The 21,288-nt window shown below is 43.3% G+C and overlaps 1 protein-coding gene and 1 long non-coding RNA gene across 3 annotated transcripts in view; both read left to right on the top strand.

Moving 5' to 3' along the window:
* KMT2C (lysine methyltransferase 2C) overlaps positions 1 to 21,288 on the top strand; it is a 263,902-nt gene that overhangs the window by 50,382 nt on the left and 192,232 nt on the right. The gene's annotated exons all lie outside the window — the stretch shown is intronic.
* On the top strand, positions 5,169 to 6,706 carry LOC145523378 (uncharacterized). Its single transcript, XR_014066518.1, has 2 exons — positions 5,169 to 5,577; positions 5,722 to 6,706. It is a non-coding gene; the product is annotated as an uncharacterized LOC145523378 (long non-coding RNA).

Below are 21,288 nucleotides of genomic sequence, written 5' to 3'. Positions count from 1 at the left end.
GAACTGGAAGCAGGGTCAGGACCATATTGTCATTTATGCCTTTTGCTGGATCATCTTTTTTTCTTAGTATAGCTTTATTTTCAGACATTTTCTTTTCAGAATATCAGAACATTTCTCATACTTAAGCAGATGGGTTGAAAAAGCATTTTGAAGCTAAATAGTATTTTAAATGCTTGTTGTTTTGAATTATCTTTATTCTAGTCTCTCCCCCCCAGTTGTATTAATATGTGTAATAAAAATTTGTTTCTTGTTTTGCTGTCATATAGTTGTATGAAATTCTTGGTTAAGGAACATTTATCTTAATACTCTTTAATTGCAGTAATAACTACCTCTGGGCTCTTGACAAATGCTGTTTCTGATGAATGTGATACGATCTTGTGTTAATGAATCTAGAATAGTGTTTGAGACACAGGGAGGTCCTTGAGAAATGATGTTTGAATTTCTCCTTTCTTTTGAAGGGTCTTAAACTTTTGAAGAAAGCGTAAAGCTAAAATAGTCCCTGAAAACATTATGAAGTTTGAACCCAAAATGAAACCTTTAAAATTCTGATCCTGTATTGTTTTTCCTGATGTAGTCTGTGGTATTCTTCATATTGAAACTACATTTCACAAAAAGGAATGTGCTTGGTTAACTGTTATCAAAATCCCTTGATTAAAATATATGCCTATTTGTGTGTATCTTTGTGTGTGTTTAAATGTATTAAAAGAGGTTTACTGAGATGTGCAAGCAAACATATAAAAGTGAGATTGGTCAAATGATATATTCCTTATAAAGGGCAACATTTTTTTTTTTTTTCTCTCCAACCTAAATGCTTCACTCTGTATAATGATAGTGTGGGATTTGGGGAGTTTGGTCACTTTACTGTAAATCATAGATATGTCTTTAGTATTTTGTATTCTGAAAGTTCACATGTTGCTCATAAATTCAAACTCTTAAGAAGAGGTATAAATCACAAGCTCAGGTCTACTCCCCAGAGACAATCACTGGAAACTTCCTTGTGTTTTTTTCCAGATGTTTTTCATTTGTGGGTAAGAAATGGGTGTGTGTAGGGGGAGAAAAAAAAAAGACACAGGTATATACTTGTTGAAAACAAATGGAATTATGCCGTAAACTTGCTTCTTTAGCTTAACAATATATCTTGTACATCGTTTTATAAGTACCTGTTGACTATTAATATAGGTGCAATTCAGTGATAAAAATGGAAATAAATTCCCATTTACTGAATCCTGTTTTTTAAAATTACTCTCATTAAATCATGTTGTAGAATTGTCAGTCAACAGGAATGGCTTGGGTAAAATCTAATAGGAAAGGTTGGATTAAGATTGTAAATTTGTACTGTATATGGCTGTTTGCAGGGTAAGGAAATGTGGTCTTTTTAATGTACATGCTCTTTTAAAAATATCTTTTTCTAATGTCCCTTGTCTGTTGTAAAACCCCTTAAACTTTTGGGAGCTGATTTCTGTCTTTTTGCTTTAAGGTAACACTGTTCTGTAGTTATCCTTCTGAGAGATTAAAGTGATTTGTTTTGTAAAGGAATACATAACAAAATTCTGTATTAATTGTGTTTGTTGTAGGTTAGAAATCCTGGTTGCACTTACTGTTCTCATGATCTTAGAAGATGCTTAAGAGCCTGAGCTCTGTGTTAATCCAGTGCTGGTTCAAATCCTGGATGTGCCACTTAATAATTAGTTGTGCGACCAGGGTTCTCTCCATACTCCAGTTTTCCCGTCCGTAAAATGAGGAGTGATAATTGTTGTGATGGGTCCATAAAAAGTATTATGTTAGTTGAAGTTATGTCAGTTGCTGTAACAGATAAACCCTGGAATATCAGGGGCTTAAGAAAATAATAGTTTATTCTCCTGGGACTTGAGTTAATCTCGTCTCTGATGTCTTCTGCACAGGATTTCCAAGATTGCCCTGGGCATTGATGTCCACCTGGCAGATGGGGGAGGGAGACGTGCAGAATTGTGTGGGCGGTTTGGACGTAGGGCCTGGGAATAGTGAAGAGGTCTCCAGCATGTTGGCCCACATGTCATTGTCAGGAGCTCAGACATAGGGCAGGGAGGTTGGGAAAATGTAGCTGAAGCTGCTTCCCCAGGAGGACAGGGAAGTGTGTTTGGTGAATAGTCAGCCAGCCTGTGCAGTAAGTACTCACCCTGGAAGATGGTTCTAAAGTAGTTAAGCACGTCTCTTTACCTCTTGGGGGTCCATAAGGGGAGGGTGGTGATGCAGAGGGGAACAGTTAGCATTTGTTGAGAACTGCCATGAAGCACTATTTTAGGAGAACTCTATATTATAATTGTATTCATTCACTTCATTCTTTAAAAAGTCCTCTAAAGACTATTATTATCGTGTTTGTTTTGTTTTTTTTAACATCCAAGGAAACTAAGGCACAGGCAGAGTCATGCACGGAGTTAGGATTTGAACTCTAGCAGTGCTCACTTCAGGGTGTGTGCTTTTAACACTCGGCTGAAAGTCTGGTGCAAACACAGCTCCATTTAACCCCCACGTGGCTGTGTCCTGAATCTTCCTTCTCTTGATGTCTTGTCTTCCACAAAGATCTTCTTTCTGCCAAAATAATCCTGTTGAAACTGAAACTCCAATCCTTTGGCCACCTCATGCGAAGAGTTGACTCATTGGAAAAGACCCTGATGCTGGGTAAGATTGGGGGCAGGAGGAGAAGGGGACGACAGAGGATGAGATGGCTGGATGGCATCACCGACTCGATGGAGTTTGGGTAAACTCTGGGAGTTGGTGATGGACAGGGAGACCTGGCGTGCTGCAGTTCATGGGGTCGCAAACAGTCGGACACGACTGAGTGACTGAACTGAACTGAACTGAATCCCTTTCAAGTTGCTGCCACCTCCATCTGCGATCCTCTTCCTTCCCTCCACTTGTCTTGATATTCAGTAGTCACTCCTTTTCTCTTTCCACCTTTTTCTTTTTAAAAAAAAATTTTTTTTTTGATGTGGACTATTTTAAAAGTCTTTATTGAATTTGTTAGAGAATCTGCCTGCAATGTGGGAGACCTGGGTTCAATCTCTGGGTTGGGAAGATCCCCTGGAGAAGGGAACGGCTACCCACTTGAGTTATTCTGGCCTAGAGAATTCCGTGGTTTGTATAGTCCATGGGGTCTCAAAGAGTTGGACACGACTAAGCAGCTTTCAGTTAAAAAAAAAAACAACAAAAAACAAACCAGTTTGTTTGAATCAGGAGCTGAACAGGCCCTCACATTATGATTAATTCTTTTTTACTCTATAGACTGCTGCCTGCTTTTTTCCTTGCAATGTGTTTGTTGAAGAAACAAGTTATTTGCCCCGTGGAGTATCCTACTTGTCTGTATTTTGCTGACTGTAGGTTTAACATGTCTTTCTAGTCTCTGTATTTCTAAGTTCAAGTTTACCCCCGAGCAGTGTTGGGGTCAGGGCACCTACCCTCTGCACAGTTGTAATTCTGTGTAACTTTAAAGTGAGCCCTCTGTGTCTGTGGTCCTGCCTCCACAGACTTGTCCTGCTATAGATTGTGTACTCGGGCAGGCCCTGTTCACTGGAAAAAACCCGTGTGCACGTGGACCTGCCCAGCTCTGACCTTTGTGGCCCAGGGGTCAGCTGTCAGTAGCTGGAGCTTAGAGGCTTGATCAGATTCAGTCAATAAACTGTTTCCCGTGGCTGCTGCTCCTGGTGCGGTCTTTTCACCTGGAGGCACATGCGGTCTGCTTGTCTGTCTGTGACGCTGACGGCTATTGATGCCCAGTGTCCGGGTCTGATTTATGCACTAGGTTGTCAGGTGGTGAAGCTCTGATTCTGTTATGCCTTCATTTTATTAGCCACACCTCTTACTTGGTTATGCAGAGTACATCATGAGAAACGCTGGGCTAGAAGAAACACAAGCTGGAATCAAGATTGCCGGGAGAAATATCAATAACCTCAGATATGCGGATGACACCACCCTTATGGCAGAAAGTGAAGAAGAACTAAAGAGCCTCTTGATGAAGGTGAAGGAAGAGAGTGAAAAAGTTGGCTTACGGCTCAGTGTTCAGAAAACTAAGATCATGGCATCTGGTCCCATCACTCCATGGGAAATAGATGGGGAAACAGTGGAAACAGTGTCAGACTTTATTTTTTTGGGCTCCAGAATCACTGCTGATGGTGACTGCAGCCATGAAATTAAAAGACGCTTACTACTTGGAAGGAAGGTTATGGCCAACCTAGATAGCATGTTTAAAAGCAGAGACATTACTTTGCCAACAAAAGTCCATCTAGTCAAGGCTATGGTTTTTCCAGTGATCATGTATGGATGTGAGAGTTGGACGGTGAAGAAAGCTGAGTGCCGCAGAATTGATGCTTTTGAACTGTGGTGTTGGAGAAGACTCTTGAGAGTCCCTTGGACTGCAAGGAGATCCAATCAATCCATCCTAAAAGAGATCAATCCTGGGTGTTCATTGGAAGGACTGATGTTGAAGCTGAAACTGCAATACTTTGGGCACCTCATGCGAAGGGTTGACTCATTGGAAAAGACCCTAATGCTGGGTAGGATTGGGGGCGGGAGGAGAAGGGGACGACAGAGGATGAGATGGTTGGATGGCATCACCGACTCGATGGACATGGGTTTGGGTAAACTCCGGGAGTTGGTGATGGACAGAGAGGCCTGGCGTGCTGCAGTTCATGGGGTCGCAAAGAGTCGGACACGACTGTGTGACTGAACTGAACTGAATTTACTTGGTTGCCTAGTGTTAACAGTTTATATAGGAAAGGCAGGATAAATGTTTGATTCTTTCTCTTTCTTGACCAGTTGGTGGCGCACTCAGTTGGTTCACAAGCATTTCCCAATTGTGCTAAATATGTTTTTCTTATTTTCTTATGTTTAAGTCACCGCAGGAAAGTATCTGAAAACCGACAGAGGCAGGGTCGCACCCGAGTCCCTGTCTGGCGGTGGGCCAGTGCGGTGTAGCCGAGGTGGGTGGTGCACCCGCCAGGGGGAACGGGATGAGGTGCTCAGCCTGAAGGTTGGGTAAGGCTCTGCGCTTGCTCTTGAGCTGAGTTTGAAGGCTGAGTAGCAGTTCGCTTCTGGAGGAGGTGACTGCTCTCCAGGCAGGGGAGCCGTATGTGCGAAGGCTTGGGAGGTGGATGTGTTTGTTAAACGTGGGGATCTCGTGTGGCTGGAGCCAAGTGTGCTCGGTGTAGGAGGGTCAGGAGAGGAGGCCGTGGAGGTGGTGGGGATGGTCAGTCCGTTAAGGAAGAGTTGTGACTTCACTCTGAAGGCGGTGGAGAGCCTCTGAAAGGTTCTTAGGGAGGTTAACGACATGGAAACACACCTTCCGGGGTCACCCTGGCAGCCTGTGCAGAGCAACGCGTGGCGCCCTTCTCTGTTCTGCTGACACAGACCGGGTGGGTTCTCTCTTCCCCAGTAAACCCACACACACCTGCCTCAGGCCTCCTTCTTGAGTCCTGGCCCTTGGTCTTCATAGGGCTTGGGCCCCGGGCAAGGCTAGAAAGGCTGTCTGCGGGGGGGAAGTGGTTGTAGTGTTTAAGGAGTCACTGCTGCTGTGCACGGAGAAGACAACGGCACCCCACTCCAGTACTCTTGCCTGGAAAATCCCATGGACGGAGGAGCCTGGTAGGCTACAGTCCATGGGGTCGCTGAGAGTCGGACACGACTGAGCGACTTCACTTTCACTTTTCCCTTTCATGCACTGGAGAAGGAAATGGCAACCCACTCCAGTATTCTTGCCTGGAGAATCCCAGGGATGGCGGAGCTTGGTGGGCTGCCGTCTATGGGGTCGCACAGAGTCGAACACGACTGAAGCGACTTAGCAGCAGCAGCAGCAGCAGCTGCTGTGCAGGCAGCGCGGCGCTGGGCGTGCTAGTCGTGGGAGGAGTGAGGACAGTAACTGGGGCTGACGGTTGGGCACTGGACTGTGGTCCCGGTTGACCCCTGCAGCCTGCTGCCCCGCTGCACAGACGAGCGGGTGTGCAGGGGAACGGAAGGGGCTTGCTCAGGGCTGCGCTCTAGCGAGAGGCCGAGGTGGCACAGCCTGAGCCTTCCCCACCGTGGACTGCCTTTCTGGCTTTATGGCCCCCTTCCAGTCTGTGCTCTGTGCCTAAGCACACCATCAGTCCCCCGGCCTGGGTCGTCTGCTCTGTGCCCTCCTGAGGTTTCCAGGCCCCTGCTGCATCCCCTTAGCCTTGTATCTGGAGAGCCTTTGCTGAGAGTCTGACCTGGGGCTGCCATCCCATGCAAAGGGAGAACTCCCAGTGTGGCCGAGGATACAATTTGATCCATGAACTGGGGCGGGGCAGGGAGTGGGGGTGTTTTAGCATTCCTATGGAGAAAATTTTTTCTCATACATACATTAAAGCAAGGTTTCTTAGGTTTTGTAGGGCTGCCATTTAACTATTAAGTAGTTGAGTTTAAAATGTGTAGAACAAAAATAATATGCCTAAATTATAAATATTTATCAGCAAAAGAAAATAAAAATGCCCTACCTACTTAAGATTTACAAACACTTAGTGGTATATATATATTTTACATACACATACAAGCTATCTGTGTATATATACGTGCATGTGACACATTTAGAAAAAATAGAAAATAAACCACCAAGAGCTAACTCGTCAATAAATTCAGTAAAGTTGCAGGATACAAAAGTAATGTGCAAAAATCTCCTTTTCTGTACACTTTTATAGCAAACTATCAGAAAGAAAAATTAAAACAATTCCATTTATAGTTGAATCAAAGAGAATAAAATACCTTGAATAAATCTTAACTAAGGAGGTGAAAGATTTGTACTCCGAAAACAGTAAGATACGGTTGAAAGAAATTGAAGACAATGTTAACGGAAAGATATACAGTGTTTTTCATGGATTGAAAGAATTAAAATTATTCAAGTGACCATACTACGCAAGGGAGTCTTTGCAATCCCTATCAAAATACCAATGGCATTTTCCAAAGAACTAGAACAAATCTAACATTTTTATGGAAACAAAAGACCCCAATTAGAACGGTCTCGAGAAATTAGAAAAAATCAGGAGGTATCATGCTGCTTGATTTCAAACTACATTACAGAACTGCAGTAATCAGAAACGTAATGATACTGGCACAAAAACAGATCAGTGAGACAAAACAAAGCCCAGAAGCAAACCACACTTTTTATGGTCAGTTAATCTACAACAACAAAGGAGGCAAGGATATGCAACGAGGAAAAGACAGCCTCTTCAGTAAGTGATGTTGGGCAAAACTGGACAGCTGCATGCAAAAGAATCAAACTGGATTACTTTCTCATAACATTTTCAAGCGCGCGCGCACACACACACACAATAAATATAAAAACTCAGAATGGATTGAAGACCTGAAACCATAAAACCTCTAGAAGAAAACATAGGCAGTATGTTCTTTAACATTTCTATTAGCAATATTTTTTGTGTATGTCTCCTCAGGCAAGGGAAGCAAAAGCAGTCATAAGCAAATGACACTACTCAAACTAAAAAGCTTTTGCACAGTGAAGGAAACCATCAGACCACCTACTGAATGGGAGAAGATGTTTGCAAAAGGTATATCTGATAAGCAGTTAATATACAAATATATGAAGAACTCCTACAACTCAATGTCAAACAACCCAAATAAAAAATGGGTAGAGGAACTGAATAGACATTTTCCCAAAGATGACATACAGATGGCCAATAGATGAAAAGATGCTCATTATCACTAAATCATCATGGAAGTGCAAATCAAAACTACCAGAAGTATCTCCTCATACCTGCTGGAATGGCTCTTATCAAATAGACAACAAAGAACAAGTGTTGGTGAGGATGTGAAGTGGGAACCGCCTTACACTGTTGGTGGGAACGTAGTTGGGTGCAGCCACTATGGAAGACAGTATGGAGATTCCTCAAAAAATTCAAGACAGAACTATCATATAGTCCAGCAGTTCCACTCCTTCCTCTGAAGGAAATGGAAACACTAACTTTCAAAGATTCACGCACCCCTGTCTGTGTTCATAACAGCACTGTTTACAGTAGTCAAAAGATATGGAAGCCCCCTAAATGCCCATCAGTAATGGATGAAGAAGATGTAGTATATATACACACAATAGAATATTACTCAGCCATGAAAAAGAATGAAATCTTGACATTTGCAGCAACATGGATGGACCTAGAGGGTATTATACTGATAATGAATAAGTCAGAGAAAGACAAATAGCATATGATTTCACTTATATGTGGAATCTTAAAAAAAAAAAAAAGAAATGACCAAACATAACAAGACTGCAACCGAGTCATAGCAGAAAAAGCAGGTGGTTGCCAGAGGGGAGGAAAAGGGTGAGAGGATGAGAGAAATAGTGAGTGAGACAGAGAGGTGCAAACTCCCAGCTTTAAACTAAGTGAGTCACAGGCATGAAATGTATAGTGTGGGGAACACAGTCAATAGTTACGTAATACCTTTCATGACAGATCGTAAGTAGGCTTGGTGGTAATCATTTTGAAATGTACAGAAACATTGAATCATGTTGTGTAACAGGAGGTAACAATGCTGTAGGTCAGTTATACTTCAAACACATTTGTAGGAGAAGATTTTTTTATTGGAGATGGGGAGTAAGGGAGTGGGAAATTGGATGAAGGGAGTCAAAAGGTACAAATTTCTCATTTATATAATAAGATAAATAAGACTAGAAATGTAATGTTCAACAGTTCAGTTCAGTTCAGTCGCTCAGTCGTGTCCGACTCTCTGCGACCCCATGAACTGCAGCACGCCAGGCCTCTCTGTCCATCACCAACTCCCGGAGTTTACCCAAACCCATGTCCATCGAGTCGGTGATGCCATCCAACCATCTCATCCTCTGTCGTCCCCTTCTCCTCCCGCCCCCAATCCTACCCAGCATCAGGGTCTTTTCCAATGAGTCAACCCTTCGCATGAGGTGCCCAAAGTATTGCAGTTTCAGCTTCAACATCAGACCTTCCAATGAACACCCAGGATTGATCTCTTAGGATGGATTGATTGGATCTCCTTGCAGTCCAAGAAACTCTCAAGAGTCTTCTCCAACACCACAGTTCAAAAGCATCAATTCTGCGGCACTCAGCTTTCTTCACCGTCCAACTCTCACATCCATACATGATCACTGGAAAAACCATAGTCTTGACTAGACGGACTTTTGTTGGCAAAGTAATGTCTCTGCTTTTAAACATGCTATCTAGGTTGGCCATAACCTTCCTTCCAAGTAGTAAGCGTCTTTTAATTTCATGGCTGCAGTCACCATCAGCAGTGATTCTGGAGCCCAAAAAAGTAAAGTCTGACACTGTTTCCACTGTTTCCCCATCTATTTCCCATGGAGTGATGGGACCAGATGCCATGATCTTAGTTTTCTGAACGTTGAGCTTTAAGCCAACTTTTTCACTCTCTTCCTTCACCTTCATCAAGAGGCTCTTTAGTTCTTCTTCACTTTCTGCCATAAGGGTGGTGTCATCTGCATATCTGAGGTTATTGATATTTCTCCCGGCAATCTTGATTCCAGCTTGTGTTTCTTCCAGCCAAGCGTTTCTCATGATGTACTCTGCACATAAGTTAAATAAGCAGGGTGACAATATACAGCCTTGACGTACTTCTTTTCCTATTTGGAACCAGTCTTTTGTTCCATGTCCAGTTCTAACTGTTGCTTCCTGACCTGCATACAGGTTTCTCAAGAGACAGGTCAGATGATCTGGTATTCCCATCTCTTTCAGAATTTTCCACAGTTTATTGTGATCCACACAGTCAAAGGCTTTGGCATAGTCAATAAAGCAGAAATAGATGTTTTTCTGGAACTCTCTTGCTTTTTCGATGATCCAGTGGATATTGGCAATGTTCAACATGATGAAGATAATCACTCTGTTATATATCAAAGTTGTTAAGCAAGTAAATCCTGAGTTCTCATCACAAGAAAAAAAAATTGTCTCTTTTTACCTGTACAAAAGGATGAATGTTCATGATGTATGTAAGTCAAATGACGCTGTACACTTTAAACTTACACAGTGCTGTGTGTTGATGATGTATTGATAAAACTGGAAGAAACAAAGAGCATTGAAGATTGGTTTGGGAATGTAAGTAAATATCCCTTCTGTCCCGCATTCAGCTGCCACATGAATCAATCTCAATTTCAGCTCTCTGCATGTAAAAGAGAACTAGTGAAAATGGCCTGAGAACCACAGATCTGGGGTGAGATGAGGCAGCTGGTAGAGATCAGGTATTGTGAGAATTGTTTAAAAAAACAGCAAATTTGGGTTTCCCTGGCGGTCCAGCAGCTACGGATCTGCCTTGCAACGCCGGGGGGCACTGGTTCTACCCCTAGTCCAGGCAGATGCCACATGCTGCAGGGAAGCTAAGGCCTAGAGCCTGTGTGCTGCGACAAGAGAAGCCGCTGCAACGGGGAGCCCGCGTGCCGCAATCAGAGAGGAGCCTCTGTCTGCCGCAGCGAGCTCCTCGCAGCTAGAGAGCCCTCACACAGCAACAGAGACCCAGCACAGCCAAAAATAAATAAATATTAAGAGAAAAAAGGTCACAAATAAAAAAGATGGTAAATTTGAAGGGTAAAGATAAGTTCAGAGAGGGGGAAAGTTGAACAGGGGGTGTTTTGAATCAGGACAGTGAGCCGGGGGCTGTGGGTAGATCAAGATTCCCAATAAATGGATCCCTTATTGCTGTTCTTAGTTGAAAGTTTATCTGTTAACTGAATGAATCCCGAGTGGCTTTTGGTTTCTCTGATCTGGAAAGGTTGTTTGTGTGCCTCAGTAACTCATTTTGCTGAAAAAGACTATTCCTGAGGGGATCAGTGGGGAAAAGAATTGGAAAGGTGGATCCTGGCCAGCTGAAAAAGTCCTTGAATGCCAAGCTTCGGGAACTAGGTTTTTATTTGGTATGCTGTAAACTATTTTGAGCAGGTGAGAAATGCAGTGTTATTGAGTCAGATAGCTGGGATGGTGGGAGGCACCGAGAATGCCAAGAGCTCCAGAGAAAACGTCCCGTGAGGTGGTACTGAGGAGGGCACGGGGCATAGGATACACTGCAGGGTGAGGCATCGCATGGAAAGAGGTGGCAGAAGGTGGTGATTTGCTGACATAGGGACATGGAAGGAAAGAGGCAATTAGACTTTACGCAGAGCTTTTCCCCTGAGTTTTTGAGAATCATTGTCAGGAAGACTATTTTATTTCTAAAAGGTATTCTGGAATAAGTGTAGCTTAACCAAACCTTCAGATTCATGGTATGTTTAGTTTCACTTGCTAAATTATTAAAATGGTGTTGTGCGTTTAAGATATTTTAAGGCCTCTATTGTAGAATAGTAACTGGAGAAAATGGAAGGAACTAGCATTGATAGGAAGAGGGAGCAGTGTACCCTCGTCCAGGGCAGGGCTCCTCGTGCTTGGCCGGTTCCTTGTGGGGGCTGTGTGCGCACTGAGGGCTGTGTGTACTGGGGGCTGTGTGCCCACTGAGGGGTGTGTGCACACTGGAGGCTGTGTGGACCCTGAGGGGTGTGCACTGAGAGGTGTGTGTGCACTAGGCTGTGTGTACACAGGGCTGTGTGTGCACTGAGGGGTGTGTGTGCACTGAGGGGTGGGTGTACTGGGGGCTGTGTGCCCATGGAGGGGTGTGTGTACTGGGGGCTATGTACGTACTGAGGGGTGTGTGCGCACTGAGGTGTGTGTGTGCACTGAGGGCTATGTGTACTGGGGGCTGTGTGCCCACTGAGGGGTGTGCACACTGAGGGGTGTGTGTACTGGGGGCTGTGTGCCCACTGAGGGGTGTGTGCACACTGGGGGCTGTGTGGACCCTGAGGGGTGTGCACTGAGATTTGTGTGTGCACTAGGCTGTGTGCCCACTGAGGGGTGTGTGTGCACTGAGAGATGGGTGTACTGGGGGCTTTGTGCCCACGGAGGAGTGTGTACACACTGGACCCTGTGTGCACACTGAGGGGTGTGTGTGCCCTGAGAGGTGCATGTGTACCGGGGGCTGTGTGCGCCCTGAAGGGTGTTAGCACCCTCCATGTCTTCAGACATAGACAGCAGGCCTGAGCGTGGCAGGGACAAAAACTGTCCCTTCCCCAAGTTGAGAACCATTGTTCTCGAATTAGAGAACCAGAATTACTAAACAGAAACTATTGGTGTGCCTAGAGCAGTGTCCAGCACAGAGCTGGCTCTCAAACACTTGTTGAAGAAATGGATGATCGTAGTTTGGCTTTGAATTAAAGCCCCAGAACTCAAGGTGCTTTACCACAGAACAGGATGTCCGCCAAGCAGCTCTTCAGGTCTCGTCTTCTCATCTGGCTTATTAAACTGATGAGGTTTTCTCCCCCTTATGTATAGTTGGTTCTGACCCTTGTTTGCTGTAGAACTTTCTGAGCCTCCCTGCTGCAGTTTGCTCAGATTTCCCAGCTTGGCATTCAAGTCCTTTCCATGTACTGGGTCCATCTTACCTGTCCACCTGGGTTTGCTCATTTCTGAACATGCCTGAATTTTACTCCCACTTGTGCCTACTCCAGCCATTCCTGTGGCCTGAATTACTCTCCTCTCCTCCCTTCTCTGCTTTCATCCCCTTTCCATTTTCTGTCTGAAGTCATCCTTCTTCGTGAAGTCTTTGCTAATCATAAAGTGGTCTCTGGTCTCTCAAATCGATTACTTGCTTTCATGGTACTTTGTTTCTCATGTGCACATCCCTTCAGTTTGATGAATGTCTCTATTCATACTTGTATCTCCATCTGGATGTTTGTTGTACGCTGTGTGTTGATCGAGGTAGAGACCAGATGTCTTGTCTGGGATGTTGTAGGAGGAACTCATTCATTGGGGAGCAAGTTGAACAAATCCTGCAAATGTTGAGATATTATGATACTACTTTAGATATGCTTTTAGTCATAGTTATTATCAAGTAGTAAATAAGTGTTTCTAAAACCTTTTATAATTTTAAACATGTAAAAGTAGACGTATTTTTATGCCAAACCCATGTTCCCATTGCCTAGTTGCTGTTGTTTTTCACGGCCATGTGTTTCCTCTGGGCTGTTGTTCCTCTCCCCTCTGCTCCCTGCCCCTCCATTTTGAAACAGGTTTTAAGATTTCAAATGATCAATAAATACTTTGGTATGTGACTTCTGTGAAATGTTGAACATGACTGTAAACTGGTTCAACTGAAATAATATGAGGATGGAGTTTAGAAACTGCTCAAAAAGTGACCTTGAAAGCAGTTTCGTTGGTGTTGTGAGGGCCCTATTAAAGGGGCGAATGGGAGGAGGTGGAGGTAGGCAGGGTGTGGATTCTTTCCAGAAACCAGGCCTTGAGGGCTCAGAAGAAGTCAAGAGAGGTTCTTTTTTCTGTCTTTTCTTTCTCTCTTTCCTTTCTTCTTTCCTTCCCTCCTTCCTTCCACGCAGCATACAGGATCTTGGTTACCTGACCAGGGATTGAACCTGTGCCCTCTGAGTCTCAGCCTCTGGACAGCCAGAGAAGTCCCAGGAGGTTCAGCCTCTGGATGGCCAGAGAAGTCCCAGGAGGTTTCTTTGAAGAGGGAGAAAACGGAATAACTTTTATGCATTTAATTTTTTTTTTGATATCGTGCAAGTTTTTTTTTTTTATTTCTTGTAATTTTTTAAAGGAAATAAGAGTTTGTATTATTTCATTGAAGTTGAAGAAAGAGCACAGAAAGTTTAAAGATGCAATCCCTGAAAAAACCCCAGGACTTCTGACTTACTTAACACACCAAAGAAAATATTTATTTCAGAATGAAGAAAATGCTGGAACTTGAATTTCTTAATTGGTTTGTGTGGTTCATAATTATTGTTTCATGTTAACTGGTTAAGGAACTTGAGACTGGGGAATAGATAACCCAGGTATATGCATATGTAAATCTAGAATTGGATACAAAATGAATAAACATCTGGATATCTTCTTTGAACAAAGAAAGGTTCTGGCAGGTTCTGGACAGGACAGGAAGCCCCAAAGAACTGTCTGCCTTACAGAGTGCACGGTCTAGATAGGAAACAAAAAGTCAAAAGAAAAAAATAAATAGTCAATTAACAAATCAGAATATAAATAATAAAGAATGGCACATGTAAAAGAGATGTTGAGTAGGACATAATTAATGGTATTAAGTTGAATAGGCCTTGAGGGAAGAAGAGATTTATAGTCAAGGATATTTTAGAAGTCTGTAATTGAGGATTGGAGGAATCTGCAATATTCAGAGTGGAGGGAGATTCCGAGTTAGCTTTTTAAATTGTGAAATTTCATATTCTTTCTTCCTTAGGTAATTTTATTTATAATTATACGTGGTTTAAAGAATAACAAATATTTCTGTACCTGTCTTACAGACTGGGGAAAAGAATATTCCCCAGTATTCTCTGAAGTCCCCTAAAAGCCTCTCCCTGATCACACCCCTCTTTCTCCTCCAGAGTAATCATTCTGAAGTTTGTTTTTTAATATTTTCTCAGTTCTCTTTTAAAGTTTTAAAAAACCACATGTGTGTGTGTCTCCATATGCTTTGGAGAAGAAAATGGCAAGCCACTCCAGTATTCTTGCCTGGGAAATGCCATGGCCAGAGGAGCCTGGCAGGCCACAAGTCCATGGGGTCATGATAACTGCATATCTGAGGTTATTGATATTTCTCCTGGCAATCTTGATTCCAGCTTGTGCTTCATCCAGCCCAGCATTTTGCATGCTGTACTCTGCATTAAGTTCAATAACCAGGGTGACTGTATGGCCTTGACATCGTTCAGTCGTTCAGTCGTGTCTGACTCTTTGTGACCCCATGGACTGCAGCACAGCAGACCTCCCTGTCTATCACCAATTCCCGGAGCTTACTGAAACTCATGTCGGTGATGCCATCCAGCCATCTCATCCTCTGCCGTCCCCTTCTCCTCCTGCCTTCAATCTTTCCCAGCATCAGGATCTTTTCCAGTGAGTCAGTTCTTCGCATCAGATGGCCAGAGTATTGGAGCTTCAGCTTCATGCTCAAGATGAAGCCTTGACAGACTCCTTTCTCAGTTTTGAACCAATCCATTGTTCCATGTCCAGTTACAACTGTTGCTTCTTGACTCGCAAACAGGTTTCTCAGAAGGCAGGTAAGGTGGTCTGGTATTCCCATCTCTTTAAGAATTTTCTGGTTTGTTGTGATCCACACAGTCAACAGCTTTAGTGTAGTCAGTGAAGCAGGAGTAGAAGTTTTTTTGGAGTTCCCTTGCTTTTTTCTATGATCCAGTGGATCATAGTTGATCTCTGGTTCCTTTACCTTTTCTCTCCTTACCATTCCCTCTTACATCTCAGATTTTCCTTCTGGGACAGTTTTTCTTCTTCCTGAAACTTTAGAGATTAATTGGTTGGTGTTTTTAGGTGGTATAAATATCTGTTTTGTTTTTCTAAAAAATGGTCCTTTTTTTAAATTTATTTTTTATGGAAGGATAATTGCTTTACATAATTTTGCTGTTTTCTGTCAAACCTCAACATGAATCTTTGAAAGATAGTTTTACTTCTGTGTAGTGTTTTGTGTATGTGCTTGGTCACAACTTAAAATACATTTTCTTACATTTCTAAAATATATTTCTCAATCCAGCTTGTACATCTGGAAGGTATCCGTTCACGTACTGTTGAAGACTAACTTGAAGGATTTTGAGCATTACCTTACTAGCATTAGCAGTGAGCTCAATTGTACGATGTTTGGACATTATTTGGCATTGTCTTTCTTTGGAATTGGAATGAAAACTGACCTTTTCCAGTCCTGTGGCCAGTACTGAGTATTCCAGATTTTCTGGCATATTGAATGCAACACTTTAACAGCATCCTCTTTTAGGATGTAACTGTGGATCAGACGTTAATATTAGTTTGCTTTAATGCAGTCAGTGTTTGTTTAGAAATAGTGAGATGTTCACTCTTTTTCTCTCCTTACCTTTCCCTCTATATATCAGATTTTCCTTCTGGGTCAATTTTCCTTCTTACTAAAACTTCAGAGGTTAATTGGTTGGTGTCTTTGGGCAGTATAAGAATCTGTTTTGTTTTTCTAAAAAATTGTCCTCTTTGAAAGATAGTTTTACTTCTCTGTAGTGTTTTGTGTATATGCTTGGTCATAATTTAAAATAAAATTTCTTACTCTAAATCATGAGTAAAAACCATGCCAGTACCTCTTAAGCTATGTACACAGGTCACTTTACTGGGTAATATGGAGTATTTTTTTAAATGATTCACACTCCCATCAGAGTCTAAAAGTTTCTATTTCTATAGTTTCTTGCCACTTCTTGGTATTACCGGACTTAAAACATTCCCAGTATAGTAGATGAGAAGTATCTTATAATACTGTTTTAGATTTCTTTCTTTCTTTTTTTTTGCTTATCTGTAAAATTGAATTAAAGCCCAACATTCAAAAAATGGAGATCATGGCATCTGGTCATTTCATCTTATGGCAAATAGATGGGGGAAAAAGGGGAAACAGTGTCAGATTTCATTTTTTTTGTGCTCCAAAATCAATGTGGACGGTGACTGTAGCCATGAAATTAAGATGGTTGCGCCTTGAAAGAATAGCTATCACAGACCTAGATGGCATATTAAAATGCAAAGACATCACTTGGCTGACAAAGGTTTGTCTTGTCAAAGCTATGGTTTTTCCAGCAGTATGTACAGATGGGAGAGCTGAACCATAAAGAAGACTGAACACCGAAGAATTGATGCTTTTGAACTGTGGTGTTGGAGAAGATTCTTGAGAGTCCCTTGGACTTCGAAGAGATGAAGCCTGTCACTCCTAAAGGAAACCAAGCCTGAATATTTATTGGAAGGACTGATGCTGAAGCTGAAGTACTGAAACTTTGGGCACCTGATGTGAAGAACTGACTCTTTAGAATAGAGCCTGATGCTGGGAAAGATTGAGAGCAAGATGAGAAGGGGACAACAGAGGATGAGATGGTTGGATGGCATCCCTGACTGAATGGACATGAGTTTGAGCAAACTTATGTACATTTGTATGCACTTAAAAAATTCATGGACTCATGTATTCTGTAATGTATCTTTTCCTCATGGAACTGTGTCTCAGAGATCTTAGAGAGCTAGAATTCTAGTACCAGTAGGAAGTCCAGATTGTTTTATTGTTGGCATTGTTTGTGATTGTGCTCATGCGCTCAGTCGTGTCCAGTCCTCTGAGATCCCATAGACTAGCCCACCAGGCTTCTATGTCTGTGGGATTTTCCAGGCAAGAATACTAGCGTGTGTTGCCATTTCCTCCTCCAGGAGATGTTCCTGACCCGGGGATCGAACCTGCATCTGCTGTTTCTCCTGGATTGGCAGATGGATTCTTCACCACTGAGCCTCCTGGGAAGTCTTTGTAGTGATCAGAAAGTGTAAATCATTGAGTGGGTAGAGTGTGATTTATTTAAATATTCTCTTGATCAGCTTTGAAGTTGGTTATGATATAGTGAACATATCTGTTCTCTGTATATTTATGTGGTGAGGTAGGATAGGTTTCTGCATGTGGAGCTGACGGATCAGATGGTGTGCATATTCTGTATTTCGGTCGATGTTGGTGAATGGCTGTCCAGAGTGTGCTGTACTGTGTACGTCCTTGCCAGCTGCTGTGAGTGAGCATTTGTCTCTGCTGCACTCCCACGGTCACTGGATATTGTCAGTGTTCTTCATTTTCCAGCTCAGTGTTTGATTTCCTTGATTGCTTGGTGAGGTTGAACACTTCATCATATTTTATAGGTCAGTTTGTTTTGTCTATGGATTGCTTGTTTGTATTTGTTGTCTCTTGTCCTATTGGGTTTATCTGTCAGTTTACTTGGTTCTTCCATTATGTCCATAAGTAAAGTTTTATTGTATTTCTCATTAAAGTTATTCCTAGTAACTTGATTGTTATTGCATCTCCTTTCATTACGTTCAAATTGATTATCACTGCTGTTTGTTCAGCATAAGGTATAGGAAAGTCGTTGATATTTTTATTATGTTACTATGCTGACCAGTCTTACAGAAAACTGTTAGCTTTTCAGTTGATTAACTTGTATTTTCTAAGTAGATGTTAGTGATGTTGTCTATCAGTGATGACAGTTTTGTCTGTTCCCTTGTCGTGTTAAAACTTCTTCTTTCTCTTTATTGACCTTAATGACATAACAGTCAACATTAGGTTACACGGCTTTTCTTTTAAAGTTTGGCTCCGTGTGAAATTTTAGTTTTCTCTTCAGTGGGAAGCAGGACTGTAACTTGTGTATCTTTAGAATGGTTAGGTAGTTATCTCAGTTCTAGTTACTAAATTCCTATTTTCCTCCTGAGTTGTGGAACCATTGTTACTCCTTTAGCAAAGCACACACTGAGTGCCTGTGAAAGGTCTGGTGCTGTTAGGTGTGGGGGGTGCAGTAGTGACTGAAACAAAATTCCAGCCATGGTGGCGATTACATTGTATCTTAAGAGACAGATAAGCTAGACATGCCTCTCAGGTACTAAATGCTCAGTAAAGGTTAGTTGTGTGATTCCCAGTTGTAACGGTAACAAGAACGGTAACAAGAACAGTGACTCTAGGCTGTTCAGTTCAGTCGCTCAGTCGTGTCTGACTCTCTGCGACCCCATGAATTGCAGCACGCCAGGCCTCTCTGTCCATCACCAACTCCCGGAGTCTACCCAAACCCATGTTCATCGAGTCGGTGATGCCATCCAACCATCTCATCCTCTGTCGTCCCCTTCTCCTCCCGCCCCCAATCCTACCCAGCATTAGGGTCTTTTTCCAATGAGTCAACCCTTCGCATGAGGTGCCCAAAGTATTGGAGCTTCAGCTTCAACATCAGACCTTCCAATGAACACCCAGGACTGATCTCTTTTAGGATGGATTGATTGGATGTCCTTGCAGTCCAAGAAACTCTCAAGAGTCTTCTCCAACACCACAGTTGAAAAGCATCAATTCTGCGGCGCTCAGCTTTCTTCACCGTCCAACTCTCACATCCATACATGACCACTGGAAAAACCATAGTCTTGACTAGACGGACTTTTGTTGGCAAAGTAATGTCTCTGCTTTTAAACATGCTATCTAGGTTGGCCATAACCTTCCTTCCAAGTAGTAAGCGTCTTTTAATTTCATGGCTGCAGTCACCATCAGCAGTGATTCTGGAGCCCAAAAAAGTAAAGTCTGACACTGTTTCCACTGTTTCCCCATCTATTTCCCATGGAGTGATGGGACCAGGTGCCATGATCTTAGTTTTCTGAACGTTGAGCTTTAAGCCAACTTTTTCACTCTCCTCCTTCACCTTCATCAAGAGGCTCTTTAGTTCTTCTTCACTTTCTGCCATAAGGGTGGTGTCATCTGCATATCTGAGGTTATTGATATTTCTCCCGGCAATCTTGATTCCAGCTTGTGTTTCTTCCAGCCCAGCGTTTCTCATGATGTACTCTGCATATAAGTTAAATAAGCAGGGTGACAATATACAGCCTTGACGTACTCCTTTTCCTATTTGGAACCAGTCTGTTGTTCCATGTCCAGTTCTAACTGTTGCTTCCTGACCTGCATACAGGTTTCTCAAGAGACAGGTCAGATGATCTGGTATTCCCATCTCTTTCAGAATTTTCCACAGTTTATTGTGATCCACACAGTCAAAGGCTTTGGCATAGTCAATAAAGCAGAAATAGATGTTTTTCTGGAACTCTCTTGCTTTTTCGATGATCCAGGGGATATTGGCAATTTGATCTCTGGTTCCTCTGCCTTTTCTAAAACCAGCTCGAACATCTGGAAGTTCACGGTTCACGTATTGCTGAAGCCTGGCTTGGAGAATTTTGAGCATTACTTTACTAGCATGTGAGATGAGTGCAATTGTGCGGTAGTTTGAGCATTCTGTTAGTAGTCGTAATTCCTGAGAAGTTTGCATGTTTGGAATACCCCTCTCTCCTGCCTTCAGAAAATAGAGTTTTCTCATGAAAGCTTTCATAAGCCGAGATGATGAGGTGACAGAAAGCGAAGAAGCAGTCACCCTCTCCTCACCCTCTTTCTTTGAGAAGTGAAAATCCTCTTAGGATTTGTTTTGGTTGGTGAAAACAGATACTAATGTCGGCCTCTTGTAAAAGCGGCATAAAGTGAGCTTTTGAGAAGTGAGGAATGCATGTGTGTTTTGAAGGTGCGTGGACGTATTTGCTGACATGACACGTGGGAACGAGATACAAGGACCGGAGTCATGGGGCTAGGTTCCTCAGTCATGGATGCCGCTGTTGACGGAGGTGGGAAGCGTTGGAAAAGCAAGTTTTAGAGGGTAAGGTGTGGAGTCACGTGCGTTTTTTTTGACGTGGTAACGTAGAGATGCTATTGAGTAGGCGGTTACTGAGTTGTGATTGAGTAGAGAGGTAGGCAGTGGAGGAATGTGGGAGTTTCCAGTACGCTCATAAAGAGACTGTGTGCCGAGCCTGTGCAGAGAAGGGGTTTAGTGACGGAGTCCCGGGCACTCCACCATCGCGGTGTCAGGAGAGAGCAAGAGCGGAGGGGCACCCGGTGTGGTAGGAGGGTCTGAGGAGGGGGTTGTGTCCAAGGAGCTAGGGAGAAAACAGCCCCTGGTCTCACAGGTGTCTGACGGGTGGAGAACTAGCGTGTCGTAGGTCCTTGGCAGTTAGATAACTCAGGGATCTAACCAAGACATTGTTGAATGTGACAGGAGCCCAGTCAGCTATTCGAGAATGACAGGCACAGTCCAGGCGAACCCCGTTGTCTGTCAGCCTGTTCTTCAGTGACTCCGATCCGGGCCCCTTCAGTGGGATGAGGGGAAGGCAGGAGCCGAAGGTCAGACCTGGGTCCGGAGCGCTCGAGGTGTGCTCCTCTTAGGACAGGGCAGAGACGCGGGGCAGGCAGGCGCTGGGAGAGGATGTGGCGTCCGGGGAGGGGTTTCTTTTTCTTTTCTTTTTTTAAAGAGGACTGTGTTACTGCAGTCCATTTGTATGCTGCCCAGACTCATTTTTCAGAGGAAAGGTTGGTCATTCAGGAGAGGAAGGGAGTCAGGGCAGGTGCAGAGTTCACGAACGGGAAAGAGAACGTGATGCGGAGCACTGGCAGAGGGATGGGTGTCAGCAGGGAGACCGGATAGTGTGTTTAGCGGGAGGGAACGTGGAGTCTACCGGGAAGCTTGCAGGGAAGTCAGGGGTTTGGTCGGAGGAGGATAGGAAACTCTCTGACTAGCTCTGTGTCCCCACTGAAATAGCAAGCCCATTCTGTCAACCGAAGGGTGTAGAATGGAGAGTCTTAAATTGTTTGAAGACAGAAAAAGTAGGGAATAAGTATCTAAGGAAATGGGAGAGTGAGCCGATCCAAGTGGCGATTGCTGGGAGCAGTGAGGGCTTCCGG

This window comes from Giraffa tippelskirchi, chromosome 10 (genome assembly GCF_054371585.1).
Source record: "Giraffa tippelskirchi isolate mGirTip1 chromosome 10, T2T-mGirTip1v1.2.pri, whole genome shotgun sequence".
NCBI lineage: Eukaryota > Metazoa > Chordata > Mammalia > Artiodactyla > Giraffidae > Giraffa > Giraffa tippelskirchi.
This window is presented reverse-complemented; position numbering and strand designations above follow the sequence as displayed.